This window comes from Mirounga leonina, unplaced genomic scaffold (assembly GCF_011800145.1).
Source record: "Mirounga leonina isolate KUSES-001 unplaced genomic scaffold, KU_Mleo_1.0 Mir_101686, whole genome shotgun sequence".
NCBI classification, from domain to species: Eukaryota; Metazoa; Chordata; class Mammalia; order Carnivora; family Phocidae; genus Mirounga; species Mirounga leonina.
Window position 1 is genome coordinate 45,263 of NW_023270179.1, and position 15,162 is coordinate 60,424.

At 54.6% G+C, this 15,162-nt stretch overlaps 1 long non-coding RNA gene across 1 annotated transcript; it reads right to left on the bottom strand.

Annotated features, from left to right (window-relative positions):
* Nucleotides 1-170: 170 nt before the first annotated feature.
* LOC118013965 lies at nt 171-12,666 on the bottom strand. The gene is made up of 6 exons (XR_004680161.1): nt 12,268-12,666; nt 11,594-11,651; nt 6,479-7,622; nt 4,628-4,744; nt 3,109-3,275; nt 171-345 (listed from the first exon to the last, which is right to left on the bottom strand). It is a non-coding gene; the product is annotated as an uncharacterized LOC118013965 (long non-coding RNA).
* Nucleotides 12,667-15,162: the final 2,496 nt, after the last annotated feature.

Here is a 15,162-nt window from a genome sequence, read left to right on the forward strand (position 1 = left end):
TTTGTTAGATCTGAGATGACGACATTTAAATCCTAGAGCAGCAGATCACGGTTTATCAGGCGGAGCCGTAAACTGTGCGGATTTGGGGCAGGGGACGGGGAGGGCACCAGGGAGCAGCATCACGTCACCGTCTGCGGCCCTGCAGCAGGCCCGGCCTTCACGTGATCCAGGAGCAAGGGGAGGAGAGTCTTCCTGCCCACAGAGAATTGGAAGCAGAGTCCGCTGCACACGGTAGGAGCTCCCGCGGGATGGTGCCGGTTCCCCTGGCCTTAGGATCTTCAGGGGCCATTCCTCGTTCGTTGCCTGGTGGCCCCGGGTTGGTGCATGGGAACGGCAGTTCCATGCCTGCTGCGGGACAACCAGAGCATCGTTGAATTATTGGAGGGTCATCTGGGGATTTAGGCACGTGCCTTTTCATTTCAGGATTCATTGAATGAATCGGTCTCCCCCCCCGCCCCGCACCTCCCCTCCTCCCCACACACAAACACAGGATCCAATGCTGTGTACCCACGAAATGCCCATGCGATTCCTCTAAACTGACAGTAAATTCTGCTTTCTGTCAGGCTCTATTTTTAGGTAGTCCCCAAGGCTGTGTTGCTGCCAAGATCTACGAGTCTCCCGCAGAGGGAAGTGGCTTGAGCACAGGTATGTTGATTATGTTCTCAACTTGTGATCTCATCTGAGAGCTGAGGAGCTCACCTGACCCCGCCAGGCTTGTCTCCCACTTGAAGGAGAGGGCCAATAAAGCAGGACTTTTCTTTTTTCTTTTTAGATTATTTATTTTCTTTTTAGATCATTTATTTATTTATGTGAGAGAGAAAGAACCTGAGCAGGGGGAGGGGCAGAGGGAGAGGGAGAAGCAGACTCCCCGCTGAGCAGGGAGCCCGACGTGGGGCTTGAACCCGGGACCCTGAGATCGTGACCTGAGCCGAACGCAGACGCTTAACGGACCGAGCCACCCAGCGCCCTAAAGCAGGACTTTTCTTTCTTGAAACTCCGAGGCCTCAATTCAAACTGGTCATTTGGGGTGTGGGGAGCAGGAGTAACATGGCATTTCAGTCTCTTGATTGTGTACTAGCTGTCAGACCCTATGCTGCATATTTGCAAGTATCAGCTTATGGAATCCGCTCCCAGAGACCCCTCGTGGAGCAAGACCTCAGTCTCAGTGGGTAGGTGGGGAAGCGGAGCACAGAGAGGTTAGGTGACTTGCTGAGTGTCGCGTAGCCACCGGAGCGGGACGTGGCACACAGACCTAGGCGGGCTGCATTCAGAGCGGGCATCTCAACCAGCTCACCACCTGTAACCTCCACGAAGGCTGTGGGTGAAGTGCGGAGAACCGGTGACTTTGGTGGACGTTTCCCAGCCGGAAGCGCCAAGTCTTATGAGCTACCTCCTTGAATCCTCTGCAGAATGCCCTGGGGCAGGGCCAGTCTTCCCCACCGGGCAGAGTTCACAGAGACGGGAAGGAGGTGGCCTCACCTCTGCAGCCACGCCAACCACCATCAAATGCATAGCCACTCGTGAAGGTTTCCTTGTCTCCCTTGCCTCCCCCACGCCGTGCTAGGCTGGCTGCCGGGGCGGGGCAGTTTGGAGTAATGGCGAGACGGTCCCGGGCCTCGGGACTTGAGCCTTCAATCAGGGAGAGCTGGGACACCCAGACGTGTGGCAGGGAGCCGTCACGGATCCCCTGTGAGGCTGTCTCGCCAGGAGACGAGAGGAGCAGGCAGGACCCGGGCGGGGCAGCGCGGGCCGGGGGCTTGCTGAGGGCGCTCCTAGCCACAGACTTACGGCCTACCTGGGGGCCCATGGAGAATGGCTGGCTGGGTGTACCCGAGGGACTCACTGGTTCCAACCCATCCACCCCCCCCCCGAAGGCATGGTCCCCTTGCCTACGTATGGAGCGCATGAGCATATCTGGGGGTCCCATCTGACACAGCACACGCTCCCAAGTTCCGGACTGGGAGCCAGAACCCAGTGAGGTCTAGAGATGTTCCGCATGCCGGGTTCCAGACCAGAGACCCGGAGGCAGAGCCACCAGGAGGCAAGAAATTACAGGGAGAGAATGGGGATAAAATGGAATATGCTCAAAGAGAAAACTCTGAATGGACCTATCGCAAGTAAAGACATTGAAGTTGGGAATTAAAAACCTTCCCACAGAGGAAGGGCCTGGGCCTGCTGGCCTCATTGGTGAATTCTGGTAAACTGTGGGAAGAGACAGTAGCCGTCCTTCATAGACTCTTCCAGAATAGACAGGAGGAGGGAAGACTTCCTTACTCAGCCTATGAGGACAATATTACCCGGCTACCGAAGCCACACAGGACAACACAAGACATCTATAAACCAATATCTATTACGACTATCCACCCGTAAACCCTCCCCAAAACGGCACACCAGATGCAACACCATTCACAAGGGAGTATGCAGCTAACCAAGTGAGACTTATCCCAGGGTTGCAATATTGCTTTAGCATTCAAAATGCAGTTAAGGTAAACACCATCATCATAGAGTGAGGACGGGAACCATGTAGTTGATCATCCCGATAGAGAGACAACAGACATTTGACAAAATTCAAGACCCATTCACGCTAAAAAAAAACCTCTCAGCCGCCTGGGGCTAGAAGGGCACGTCCTCGTTCTGATAAAGGCTATCTAGAAGAAAAATGAGTCTCATGTCACATCCCATTGAGTAGTGCAAGAATGAATGCTTTCCTCCTGAGAGGTGGACCAAGGTGAGGATGCCGGGGCCCACCGTTTCCGTCCAACACTGACTGAAGGGTCCGGCCGGCGCAATCATGCAAGACAAAGAATGAGGACATGGAGAAGCCGGAAACGAAACCTATGTTCAAGCAAAGACTTGTACTCAGACGTTCACGGCAAAAAAGGGGAAGCCGTCTAAAAGTCTGTCAACGGGTAAAAGGATAATCAAACTGGGGCAGTGGATGCCACCGGTCTACGAAGACGGATGACCTTGTGGTGTCTGCAGCAACACGGATGAGCCCCCACAGTGTTACGCTAAGTGAAAGAACACGGACACACAAGTGCGCCCGAAGCATGAGTCCGTTCACAGGAAATGCCCAGAGAGGGCAAACCTACAAGAGATAGAAATTACCTTAGGTGTTGCCTCGGCCTGGAGGTAGGAGTGGGACCTGAGTGCTGCCGGGTACACAGGGTCCTTCTGGAGGGATGAAATGATGTACAGCTGAATCCTGCTGAAGGCTGCGCAACTCCGTAAATCTACTACAAGTCACTGCATTGCAGCCTTTAATTGGGTGAACTCTGTGAGAGGTAAATCATAGGCTTTATTTATTTATTTATTTATTTATTTATTTATTTATTTAAAGATTTTATTATTTGGAGAGAGGGCATGAGTGGGGAAGAGGGGTGGAGGGAGAAACACCCCCCCCCGCCCCCGCTACACAAGGAGCCCAACGCGGGGCTCCATCCCGGGACCCCAGGATCATGACCTGAGCTGAAGGCACATGCTTAACCGACTGAGCAACCCAGGTGCCCCAAATTACAGCCTTTAGAAAATGTAATGCAGATGTCTAAGTAAGTCCCTGAGGAAGAGGTATGCCATTGACTTTATAACACTAAGAAACTGCCCCATCTCTCGTTCCATGTTCTCTGGGTCCTGCCTGTGTGACCCATCATCACCTGCCTCCTCCATGTGAGCTAGCATCTCCCGCCAGCCCAAGCCCTGTGCACAACAGAACGAGCCCTGGGCACAACGGAACGGAGTGCTGGTGAGTGCAACGTCTGCGCGTGTCTGCGTGTCCGCGTGTCCGCGTGTGCGGGCAGCCACTGGGTGCACAGAGTACAGAGTGGTTGTCTCAGAAATCTGTGGCTGGGGCCAAGTTCCCATAGTCCCTGCTGCATCTGAAACCCACTTAGGACTTTTCCATTCTTCAGGAATCCCATGGCACTGGCTGCGGTGTCCCTGGTAACCAGCCTCACCCTTCGCTTCAACCTCTGGCCACAGGAAGACATGTGTAGACTGGGGAGGGATGTTGTCCCCCCGCCCCCCCCCCAAACACAGGGGCCCCTGCCTCGCTCAGCGAGCCAGTGGGGATCCACGGCAGAGGGGTAACCAGGACGATGGAAATCCCGCTGCCTTTCCATCCTTGAGGCCCTTCTCCCTCCCCTCCGCCTGCCTGAGTGTCCTGTAGAGAAGGGGACAGTGGCGCATAAACACAGCCCTGAGTCCTTGAAATTATTCTCAATATGGCTGTAAAGTAAATGCGTCACCAATAGCTCCTGACCTATGAATACAGAAAGCAAACCGATGGCTGCCAGAGGGAAGGGGGTGGGTGGGTGGATGGGGAAGTTGAGTGAGCGGGGCGGGGGCGGGGGGGGTGGGAGATATAGGCTTCCGGTGAAGGAATGAAAAAGTCACGGGATGGAAGGCACAGCCCAGGGAATATCGTCAGTGATACTGTACTAGCATTGTCTGGGGCCAGGTGGTAGCTACGCTACTGGGGAGCAGAGCAGCTAGACATGTTGAATCACTGTGACATACGCCTGCAGCTGATGTAACATTGTGTGTCAACTAAACTCAAATAAAAAAAAAAAAAAGTAGCTCCTGCAAGAGAAGACACAGAAGGGATTTTTAAAAATTTCAGTATTAGTACACATGGCTGTAGATTCCAAGATCCTCTTTAAACCAGGACCGGGAAAGCTCAGCGATGCTTCTCAACCTCAGCTGCACATCGATTCTTTCCTGGAGCAGCTCAGAGAGGGCTCAACACCTGAAAAACAAATAATCCAGTTTAAAAATGGGCAGAAGACGTGAACAGACATTTCTCCAAAGAAGACATCCAGGCGGTCAACAGACACATGAAAGGATGCTCAGCATCACATACCATCAGGGAAATGCAAATCACAGCCACAGTGAGCTATCACCTCACACCCGTCAGAACGGCTAAAGTCAAAAGCACAAGAAACGACAGGTGTTGGCGAGGATGTGGAGAAAGGGGAACCCTCCTACACTGTTGGTGGGAAGGCAGACTGGTGCAGCCACTCTGGAAGAGAGTATGGAGTTTCCGCAAAGAGCTAAAAATAGAACTGCCTATAGTCCAGCAATCACACTGCTGGGTATTTAACCAAAAATACAAAAACACTAATTCGGGGGGGTACACGCACCCCTATGTTTATAGCAGCATTGTTTACAATAGCCAAAGCATGGAAGCAGCCCACGCGTCCATGGAGAGATGAATGGATAAAGAAGATGTGGTATATATACAATGGAATATTACTCAGCCATAAAAAAGAATGACATCTTCCCATTTGCAATAACACAGGTAGAGCTAGAGAGGATTATGCTAAGCCAAATATGTCAGAAGACAAGTGCCATATGATTTCACTCGTGGAATTTAACAGCCACAAAGGAGCAAAGGAAAAAGAGAGAGAGAGAGAGACAAACCAAGAAACAAACTCTTAGCTATAGAGAACAAACTGATGGTAAGCGGAGGGGAGGCGGGTGAGGGGATCAGCGAACTAGGTGATGGGGATTAATTAGTGCCCCCCTCCTGATGAGAACCGGGTGGTGTATGGAATTGTTGAGTCACGGTACTCTACACCTGAAACTTATATAACACTATCTTAACTATACTGAGAGTAACATAAAAAAATTATTAATAAAAAAAAAAAAAAGAGGGACAGATGCAGGTGCTCCATCCCCAGGGAGTCTGAGGTAGGGAGTCTGGAATGTGGCCCCAGCAAGAGCATTGTTTGGAAACTTCTATGAAAACCTAGTTTGCAGCCGTGGAAACAGAACCATCCTTAAGGCGAAAACCTCAAGTCAGAAATTTAAAAATAGAGCTACCCTATGACCCAGCAATTGCACTCCTGGGTATTTACCCCAAAGACACAGATGTAGTGAAAAGAAGGGCCATCTGCACCCCAATGTCCTCAATAGCCAAACTGTGGAAAGAGCCGAGATGCCCTTCAACAGATGAATGGAGAAAGAAGATGTGGTCCATATATACAATGGACTATTACTCAGCCATCAGAAAGGATGAATACCCAACTTTTGCATCAACATGGATGGGACTGGAGGAGAGTATGCTAAGTGAAATAAGTCAAGCAGAGAAAGTCAATTATCATATGGTTTCACTTATTTGTGGAACCTAGGGAATAGCATGGAGGACATTAGGAGAAGGAAGGGAAAAATGAGGGGGGCGGGAATCGGAGGGAGAGATGAACCATGAGAGACTATGGACCTGAGAAACAAACAGGGTTTTGGAGGGGAGGGGGGAGGGGGGATTGGTTAGCCCGGTGATGGGTATTGAGGAGGGCACGTACTGCGTGGAGCACTGGGTGTTATACGAAAACAATGGATCGTGGATCACCACATCAAAAACCAATGATGTATTGTATGGTGACTAACATAACATAATAAAATTAAAAAAAAGAAAAGAAAAGAAAAGAAAAGAAAGAAATTTGAGACTCCCCTTACAAGGCCCGCAGGTTTTCACCATTACCTGCTGTGATTGGCCGATCTCATAGGTTGTGAGGAAAGGAAAAACAGGTCAGAGTAAACGCGGGCTTTAAAACTGCCATTGTACTGGCTGCTCTCAATGTTCCCGAAAACCAGAGTTTGAAGTTAAAACCCTGCATTTGCTCACGAAACGTAAGACTTTTTATTTCCTGTCCAGATCCCTTGTGCTTAGCTACTTTAAGATCGGAGAAAACACTGTATCGACCACTTCATCAGACAGATCCCAATAATTCTTTGAAAACGCGTTGGCTGAGATTCGTATCCGTTGATGGCGATGGGCTCGGCTGTCAGGCTTATCTGCCAAGTCTACTGAGTTGTGTTTTTTAACTTTCTCTTATACTTTCTGTTCTCAAACTCATTCCCATGCTCAGATAAGAGCCCAAACAGGTCGAGGTATTGATGATGAAAAGTAAAATCGAGCAGTCCCTTGTTTCATGCTCACCCAAGGACACGTGCCTCCCCAAACTTTCTCTTTGAGAGATTGGTTCCAGATACTCAACTCCATATTCCAAATCCCGGGCTTACTGCTGTGCCTCATTCATCGAGTTTACACGGGGGGTTCTTACAGAAGATGAGGATTTCAATCTCCCAGGTGTATTGCAGGGCCCGGGTGTCCTCAGGAATTCCTGTGGGGAACGCACCCGAACCAGGAGCTTTGTGAGGACGTGCTCAGGGTGTATCTGCGGAGAAGGAGCCCTCACAGGCGACTTTGCGAACACCTGTGGCAACGTGAGGATCATGGTGTAGCCTTGTCCTGAGCAGGTCCCAGAGAGTCGGGGTGGGGGGCGGGGCGCGGTGGAGAGCACACCTAGCAACCTCCCCAGGATATTGCCTTAAGGCATTGGGTGGATGGTGGTGTCCACCCGAGAGGAGGGAATGGAGGTCTGGGGTCGTCTGCAGATTGGCAAGGCTTGTGGGACCTCTGAGTGCAGATGCCCCATAGGTTCAGCCCATGGGGGTCTGGGGCCCAGCAGGCATTTCTTAGGTAGACTCGTTGACGGGAGAAGCCACAGGGATACATGGGGATACAGATGGAAGTGAGTCAGGGGGGCAGAGCTCTGGGTGGCGATGTAGTCGCCCACGGATCGTGTATAGAATGAGAAGAGCGCAGAGCAGAGGTTGGAACCCTGGGAGGAAAAAAGAAAACAAGATTTAGGACGGGATCAAAGGAAACGGGCCAAGGGGGAGACTTAGAAGTGAAGATCTGAGAAGCAGGGGGAAAGCCAGGGTGGGCTGCGGTCCCAGCAGCTGAGGAACCACAGCATTGTGAAACCGAGGGCTGTTACTGTGGCCGAGACGGCGCTGGGTACTTTGGTTTGGCAACATGGAGCTCTTTGGAGAATTTAGCAAAGGGATGATCCGCGGGTGGGGGACATCGCGGAGGGACCCAGAGGTAGCCAAGTAAGTCCATTCTGCGGTCTACACGATCAAGAAACCTGGCTTGACACAGGGCGGTAGTAGAAGCAGGTGGCTGTGTGCTTTCAGAGGATGTTAGTTTCTGTCCCCAGGAGCAGGTCCGAAAAGCAACTGGATGCAGGCTCCAGAAACCCCTGCGGATGGCGCGGGCTGTTGACTCGATGACAGAGTCGAGAGCTGGGGTGAGCTTCACCGGTGTTTCTTTCCGTTGCGGGCAGAGCGGTGGGGTCCGTGCAGCGGTGGGGTTGGAGCAAGTCTTCCATCACCTCTCTCCCGCCCCATTCCTGCCTCCGTGACCCATGGAGAAGCGGCTTCATCTTCCGGGCAGACGCCTCAACGGCTGGTGTCCCGGCAGAGCCCCACACTGAGTTGTCAGACGGGAGTGAAACAGAGGGGGACCGAACGGGAAGTTGTGGCAGAGGTGGCATCTGAGGACAGGAGTCCTGCTGGGGACGCTCAGAGCAGCGCCGCCATTGAGGGCCCTGGGTGTCGGGGCCGGGGGTTGGGGCGATGGCAGGTCTGGGGACGTGGGCGCCTGGCCACGACATTCAGACCAAGTGTCTCCGGCAAACATGTTTCTTGGTTCGGGGCAACCTCGTCTGCGGCCGGGGCCTGGATAGACTAGAATGCTCTGTAAAACTAAGTCCTGGTCATGAGACTGGCCTCGGCATGTCCTCTCTGCTGGTGAGGAGCCTGGGCTTTCGGGTCCTTCCAATGAGGAACAGAGAGGCTGGGCCATGGAGCCGCAGGACAGAAGCGCCATGTGATTCTGCCCCTGCAAAGCTGGGGTCAGAGTGCCGTCCTCAGATCACCGTGAAGAGGATGCCGGGCGCAGGCTCCGGCGGGTGGCTGCAAGTCAGGGGGGGGCCCAGGTCCAGACTGTTCTAAGATCTCACACAGGGGCCACTGGTCAGACGCCGAGCGGTAACGCAGGCGAACGCTCTCAGGAGAAGGACCAAGGTCCGGTCCGAAAGCCACTTCAGCCATTGCTCTGTGGCCACAGAGTCCGCGCCTTTCTGAAGGAAACCCCGTCGTTCCAAAGCTCCTTATCCCTGCTGGATGAGGGAGGGAGGCAGGGATAGGTCATTATCCGACAGGAGGCCAGATGAGGAAGGGAGGCCTGGTGAACCACGACTGTAAGAAGAGACCAAGCCCTTGCTCCAGGTCGACCCCTTCCTTCCCCAGAGTGACACGAGAGCGTGGTGGCTTCTTCAGGACTAGACCCTGGTTTCCATCTGAGAGACTCCGGGGCCTCAGGGCACCACTGTCTGTTTCAGACGGAGGGGGGTAGAAAGCATGACCTTCTGAGCTTCAGGAACCAAGTGGGGCAGTGGGCATAAGCGAGTACGTTCTAAGTCCTCTAGCTTCCTATAAAGAAAGCCCGTCAAACACCGTTCGTGCTGCATGCCTGTGTTGTGGCCAGAACCTAATGGGCTCTCACCACGGAGAACACACTCACGGGGCCAGTGACAGCAGCTGGAGACCTGAGACTTGTCCTTGACTGGGCGCCTGATTGCTGGTCTCTGCAAACAAAAGCCTGGGTCCCTACTTGCGGATGTGACAGCTCTAGGCGGACCTGGGGAGGCTCTCCCTCGAAGATCAGATGTTCTGAGCACCCAGCAGAGGGGGGAAAGGATCTTGGCGGGGGGGGATAGTGCTGGCTCTGTCAGCAACTACTGAGGTCCTCACTTGGGCCCCTCAGCTCCATGGAGGAAACTCACATGCTTTACCTTCAAACGAATTAAGAAGGGAAAACCTCTCCTTCTTCTAATAAAAACCACTGGCTTTAGGTACGATCCTCCAGGCATCCTCCTCTGGCTCTGGACACATTTTCTGAGGCCCAGATCCAGAACTCAGGCCCTGAAGTGAGCGTCTGTGTTGTTCGAGGAGAAATTGCCTGGGGAGGGCAGGGGCAGGGTGGCCACGGGGAGGCCCAGCTCAGCTCTGTGACAACCCTTGTCAGCTACTCCAGTGTGTGTGTCTGTGTGGGCCTCTCTTCTCTCTGTCCTCTGTCCTGGGGTCCGTCTGTGGACGGTAAAAGCTTCCTGAGTTAAAGGAGAGGACAAGACAAGGACCCCCAATCTCCTTTAACATGACTGCTTGGACAGACCGCGGGCAGAGGAAAAGCCGGTGGGGATGGTGAGCTCGGATCACAGACTCACTCGTGCTCCTCACATCACCCAGGCGCTTTGGTTCCGTTAGTCTCCTGACTGAGGCAGGCCCCGCATCTGGACTGGAAGGCAAGGGGGGAGAGAAGCCATGCATTTACACCGAATGTGGTAGGTAAGCGTGGTCCGATGCAGTCGCTGAATGGTCCCTATCTACAAATGCTCAGTCTCACGTTTCCACCACCCCTCGCCCCTCACTCCTCCCCAACATGAGGAAGGGTATGTGTGGCTTACAGGTGTGTGTGATGATGTGGAAAGGGGGGGTTCTATGACACACCTATGTGGCTCACAGTGCCCTCGGTGGTCTCTGAGGGAAGGATGACTCTTGTCTCCCCCAGGTCCAGCTGCTGATGCCATGCAGGGAGGCGGGTGTAACTTGCACTTCTGTCTCCCTCCTCTTGGTGGGGACCTGGTGCTCCCTGGCTGCCTCAGCCTCACCTCACTCAGCTGGCATCTGCAAATACCTCCGCATCTGGGTCTCATCCTCCATCCCACCCCTGGGCGGGACTGTGCCCTCCACAGGTGCAGCTGCAGAGTCATCTAAGCCTCTGCCTGGTTAAAGTTTCCATCATGAACCTCTGGTTATGAACGCAGCCACATTCTACATCCCCCATAGGGGAATCCAGCCCCCCCCCCCCCATCTCATCTACAACATAGCAGGAACTAAGATCAGCTCCAGAAAGCTATATATCTCAACTCCAGTTATCCCTTTACTCAAAGAGAGCGCTTGGGTCATTGTACGGAGTGTATCCTGTGAGTCCCACGTGTGCATGAGGGGAAACCCTCCTGTACCTGGAGCTCCCCCTCACTTCTCGAACACCTGTCCCTTGTCTGAGCTGTTTCACCTCTGCCGCCACTTCCTCTGGGGGCCTTTGCCCCCTCTGTGACTGAAAAGGATACTCCTTCTTTGGCTTGTCTTTCATATTGACCCGAATTCCCATATATCCAGGTCAAAGGGGGCATAATGTGAAATTCACACGTTGTCAAATACAATAGAAATTGAGTTTATATACACCTCCCAACTCAAATCTATATAAAAAAAGTAGGTGGAGAAATGAATGGTCACAGCGCCAAAGGCGCCTCAGAGGTTCCCTCGCATGTGCACAGAGTGTGAGTGGTGTCAGGCTATATGGATGTTAAGGGAGGCCTTGACGAGAACAGTCGCAGTGGAGAGATAGGGACGAAAGCTCTATCGAAGCGGGAGCAGGAGCTAACGGCCTCGGGAGAAGCTGAAGCAGTTTTGCTTTGAAAGGTACAGATTGGGGGCCAGTAGCTGCAGGATGACTTGGGGGAAGGCAGTGGGCCCCCCCTCCCCCCCCCCTCGCCTCTATTGTGGAATGCGCCCATGTAGAGAGAACAGGAGAGAGGAGACGCTGCAGGAGCCAAGTCTCTGAGAAGCTGGGAGGCGCGGGATGCTGAGCAGAGCTGAGGGGCTGGTTGCCCTGTAGAGCATGTGTGCAGAGGGGCGGCAGAGAATGCCAGGACAGGGTTTGGGAAGCTGTGGCAAGTCCCACCTGATTGCTACTGTCCTCGCCATGAATCAGTAGGCAGTTGCAACAGACCGGAAGAGAGCTGTAATAGTGTGGGAAGGGTGAGTGGAAATGAAAGGCAATTCTCTGCTGGCCATGGAACTAACATAAAAGAATTCACTAAGACTTTAAAATTTCGTCATCAATGCTCTGGTGCTCACATACAAAAAGGAGGTGTTTGTTATTGGGGGTGAACCTTGAGGTGGCCCTGGGGTCTGGACTGGAGGCCCCCAAGAGGCTGTATCCTGTGGATGTAGAGGCATTAGAGGGAGGGAGCTGGAGAACCAGGGCATCCGGTTCAGAGCGCTGAGCGAGAGGAAAGCTACTCGGGACGCCAGGGAGGGGCGCGGCGTTCCTGATGCCCAGGGCGTGTCCGTGGGCAAGGCGATACTCCGCTTGGGGAGCAGGAGAACATCCCTGGGGCGGAGAGGCCAGGGGGCGGCGGGTCATCTTCGTGAGGCTTGAGGGGGGCCCGGAGGCATCGGAGGAGTGAGGGCTGAGAGGGCGGACAGCGAGTGTGTTACGGGACTGGCGTGTTCGCTGGCTAGGGTGGGGAGGGGGACAATAAACAGAGGACCCGTACAGGTGCCGCCCGTGGGGCGTGGGGGAGCTCCTGGGAACCTGCTGACAGTACCGGGATACCCCCGTCTCCCCGGTACCTCTGACAGGTCCGCAGACCCCTAAGGAACCCCGGCCCAGAGCCTGGCGCCGACGTCATTCCACTCCGGTGCGCATGCCCAGAAAGCACCAATCGGGTCGCAGCGCTCACGATTCACCCTCCCTGGTGCCGGGACTTCCGGGCGCGGGCTTCTGGCCGCTGTTGGCAAACTTCCGGGGCAGGACGACGAGAAGGTTTTTGTGCGGTGCCGATTCCGCCGGGCCTCTCGGGCCGTTCCCTGGCTTCCTCTGCTCTTCGGCGGCATTCCACGTAGCTCCCACAGCCTCGAGCTGCACGTCGCCTCCCAGGGGAATGGTAGAAAAGATGGATTTTCTTCCGCAACGTGTGGCGCTCAGTTTCTATGGCCGCTAGGTGGCAGTAGTGCGCCGTGCAGGTTTTCTGCCGCCCTCCTCCCCCGCCCTTCGTGCTTGAAAAAACCAGCAGCGGCTTGTTTCCTCTAAAATGGAGCCGCCTTTCTGCGCTTGCGCGGGCAGGCCGCCTGGCGCCGGCTCTGCCCGGTTCCCTGCGGGAGGCGGGGGGGGGCTGCGAAAACGCACCGCCCACGGACGAAACCCTTCTGCTTCGCCGCTGGGGGCTCTCCTCAGTCGCTGCCTGCCGGTCCGCGTCTCCGAGTCGCCTGCTCGGTGGCTTTCCCTAAGCCCCAGCCGTTAGCGGGCGCGGAGGGGAACCTGCACTGGGGAGTGTTTAATTAAAGGCCACAAAGCTTGGGGCGCCTGGGTGGCTCAGCCGTTAAGCGTCTGCCTTCGGCTCGGGTCATGATCCCGGGGTCCTGGGATCGAGCCCCGCATCGCCCCACATCGGGCTCCCTGCTCGGCGGGCAGCCTGCTTCTCCCTCTCGCACTCCCCCTGCTTGTGTTCCCTCTCTCGCTGTGTCTCTGTCTGTCAAATAAATAAATAAAATCTTTAAAAATAAAAATAAAGGCCACAAAGCTAGAGTTCGGGCTCAGGGAGAACTCTGCAGGTAGGGGACGCCGCTGAAGGTGGCGCAAGGGCGCGCGCGAACTTGCTGATGCGACTGTCCCTTCACGTAAACATGCTTGAAATGGTCACTTTTATGTTCTACCGATTTTCCCACCCCAAAGGTGAGAGAAAAGCTCTTCTGGTGAAGCTGACACCGCGTGGGAGTTGCTCCAACTAAGGCGGTGCACAAACGGGTCAAACTGAAATGGCAGGTGTCACATAAGCCTTGAGAGAACAGGGAGGTAACCTGCGGCAGGAGGTGCGTGCGGTCCGTCGGGCCTTCCTTGGTCTGGTTTCTGCCTCCATCCCCTCCTCATGGTCTCCGCCCCTGTGTCCCCCTGGGGTCCCTCACGCCGCAGGCGCTGCGCTGCGCTGCACGGGGTGCTGCCGAGCACACGACGCCCGGGACCCTTGTGACGGGCACGCTTACCGACAGTCCCAGTGCCTGTCTGCGTGGCCTCCCACGCAATCCATCCGGTGTCTGAGTTTCCGCTCCTTTGTCTTCTGGGGCGGGGGGGGGGGGGGGGGGGCGGTTTCTCTTGAGTCAGATGGATGAAGCTTCAGTCGCCTAGTAACCAGTGTTGGTCTGGTTGTTGTTGTTGTTCTAATTAATCTCAACATCTGTTCCCAGGAAGAGAGCGAGGTGGAGACAAGTGCTTTCTCATCAGTCCTGGACCTTTAGCTGGGCTGATGCCTGAGCTGAGTGACCCAGTGAGGAGGACCAGAAGGATGTTGCCATGACAGCAGACTCCCACACTCCCTTCCAGCGCACGGGCCCTTCTCCCTCCCTCTCCCTGCCTGCTAGGATCTCCCCTGAGAATGGGAATGTGCTTTGGCCAGCAGGGAAGGAATCCATGTATGGTCGAGGATGCAGGGGGAGAGGCGTAATCTTGGGATGTCTGCAGAAGGGACCAGAGCCCCAAAGAAAGCAGTCTGTACAACACTGAGGCCCCAGGAGACGACGAAGCCTGTGAAAGCATAGGGGCCTCTAAATGCGGTTCTGGGATTTTCTCCAGCAGTCCACGCTGCTACACCGTTTTCTGAAGCCAAGCTCCATGGCTCAGACCCTGGAAAATGGGGCCTGTGTTGTAAAGGAGAATGGAGCCTGGCATGGCTTGTGGAGGCCATGACAGCCTGGAGAAGGACCTGCTCCCCTCCGTGACAGCTCTCCTGACTGACGGTGGCACTCTGTGTGTCTGTCTGGTCTGCTCATCCTGCTGTGCTCCGCGTTGGGGTCCGCTTACACGGGATGCGAAACATGGGCCTAGTTCAAGGAGAGGACAAGGCGGAGATGCCCCCGTCTCCTCTAACGTGGACTGATTGGAGGGTGGACGGAGGACGAGCTGCCCGGGGTGGTGAGGTGAGATCACACATTCACTAGGGCTCCTCAGACCACAAGGCCACATTGGTTAATTTCTTCTCAGTGGCTGACGTGATCTTCGTGATTGTTCACTGTCTGGACCCGCTAGAAACGGAGCAAAAGACCCAGTGAAATCATTGCTGATCCGGTCAGGGGGGTGGGATGCCATCATGTGAATGATCTAGTTCAATAAATGCGCAGGCTCTCAAGATTTCCACCCCGGCTCCCTACTTTGCCCAAGCTGGGGAAGGAGAATGTGTGGTTTACACGTCTCCTGGGTGATGCTGGAAGGGGGGCATCTAGGAAATTCTTATGGTGCTCACCGAATGCTCCCTGGTCTCTGAGGGGAGGAGGACTCTTGTCTCCCGGGTCCAGCTGGTGAGGCTGACCTGCACCACCCATGCATGTGGCTGGTGAAACTTGCATTTTCCTCTCTCTCCTCTTGGTCGGGACCTGGTGCTGCCTGGCTGAGCCAGCCTCAGCTCACCTTTGCTGGCATCTGTAGACCCCTCTGAATCTTGGTCTCAGCCTCCACCCCCACTCTGGGCGGGGCTG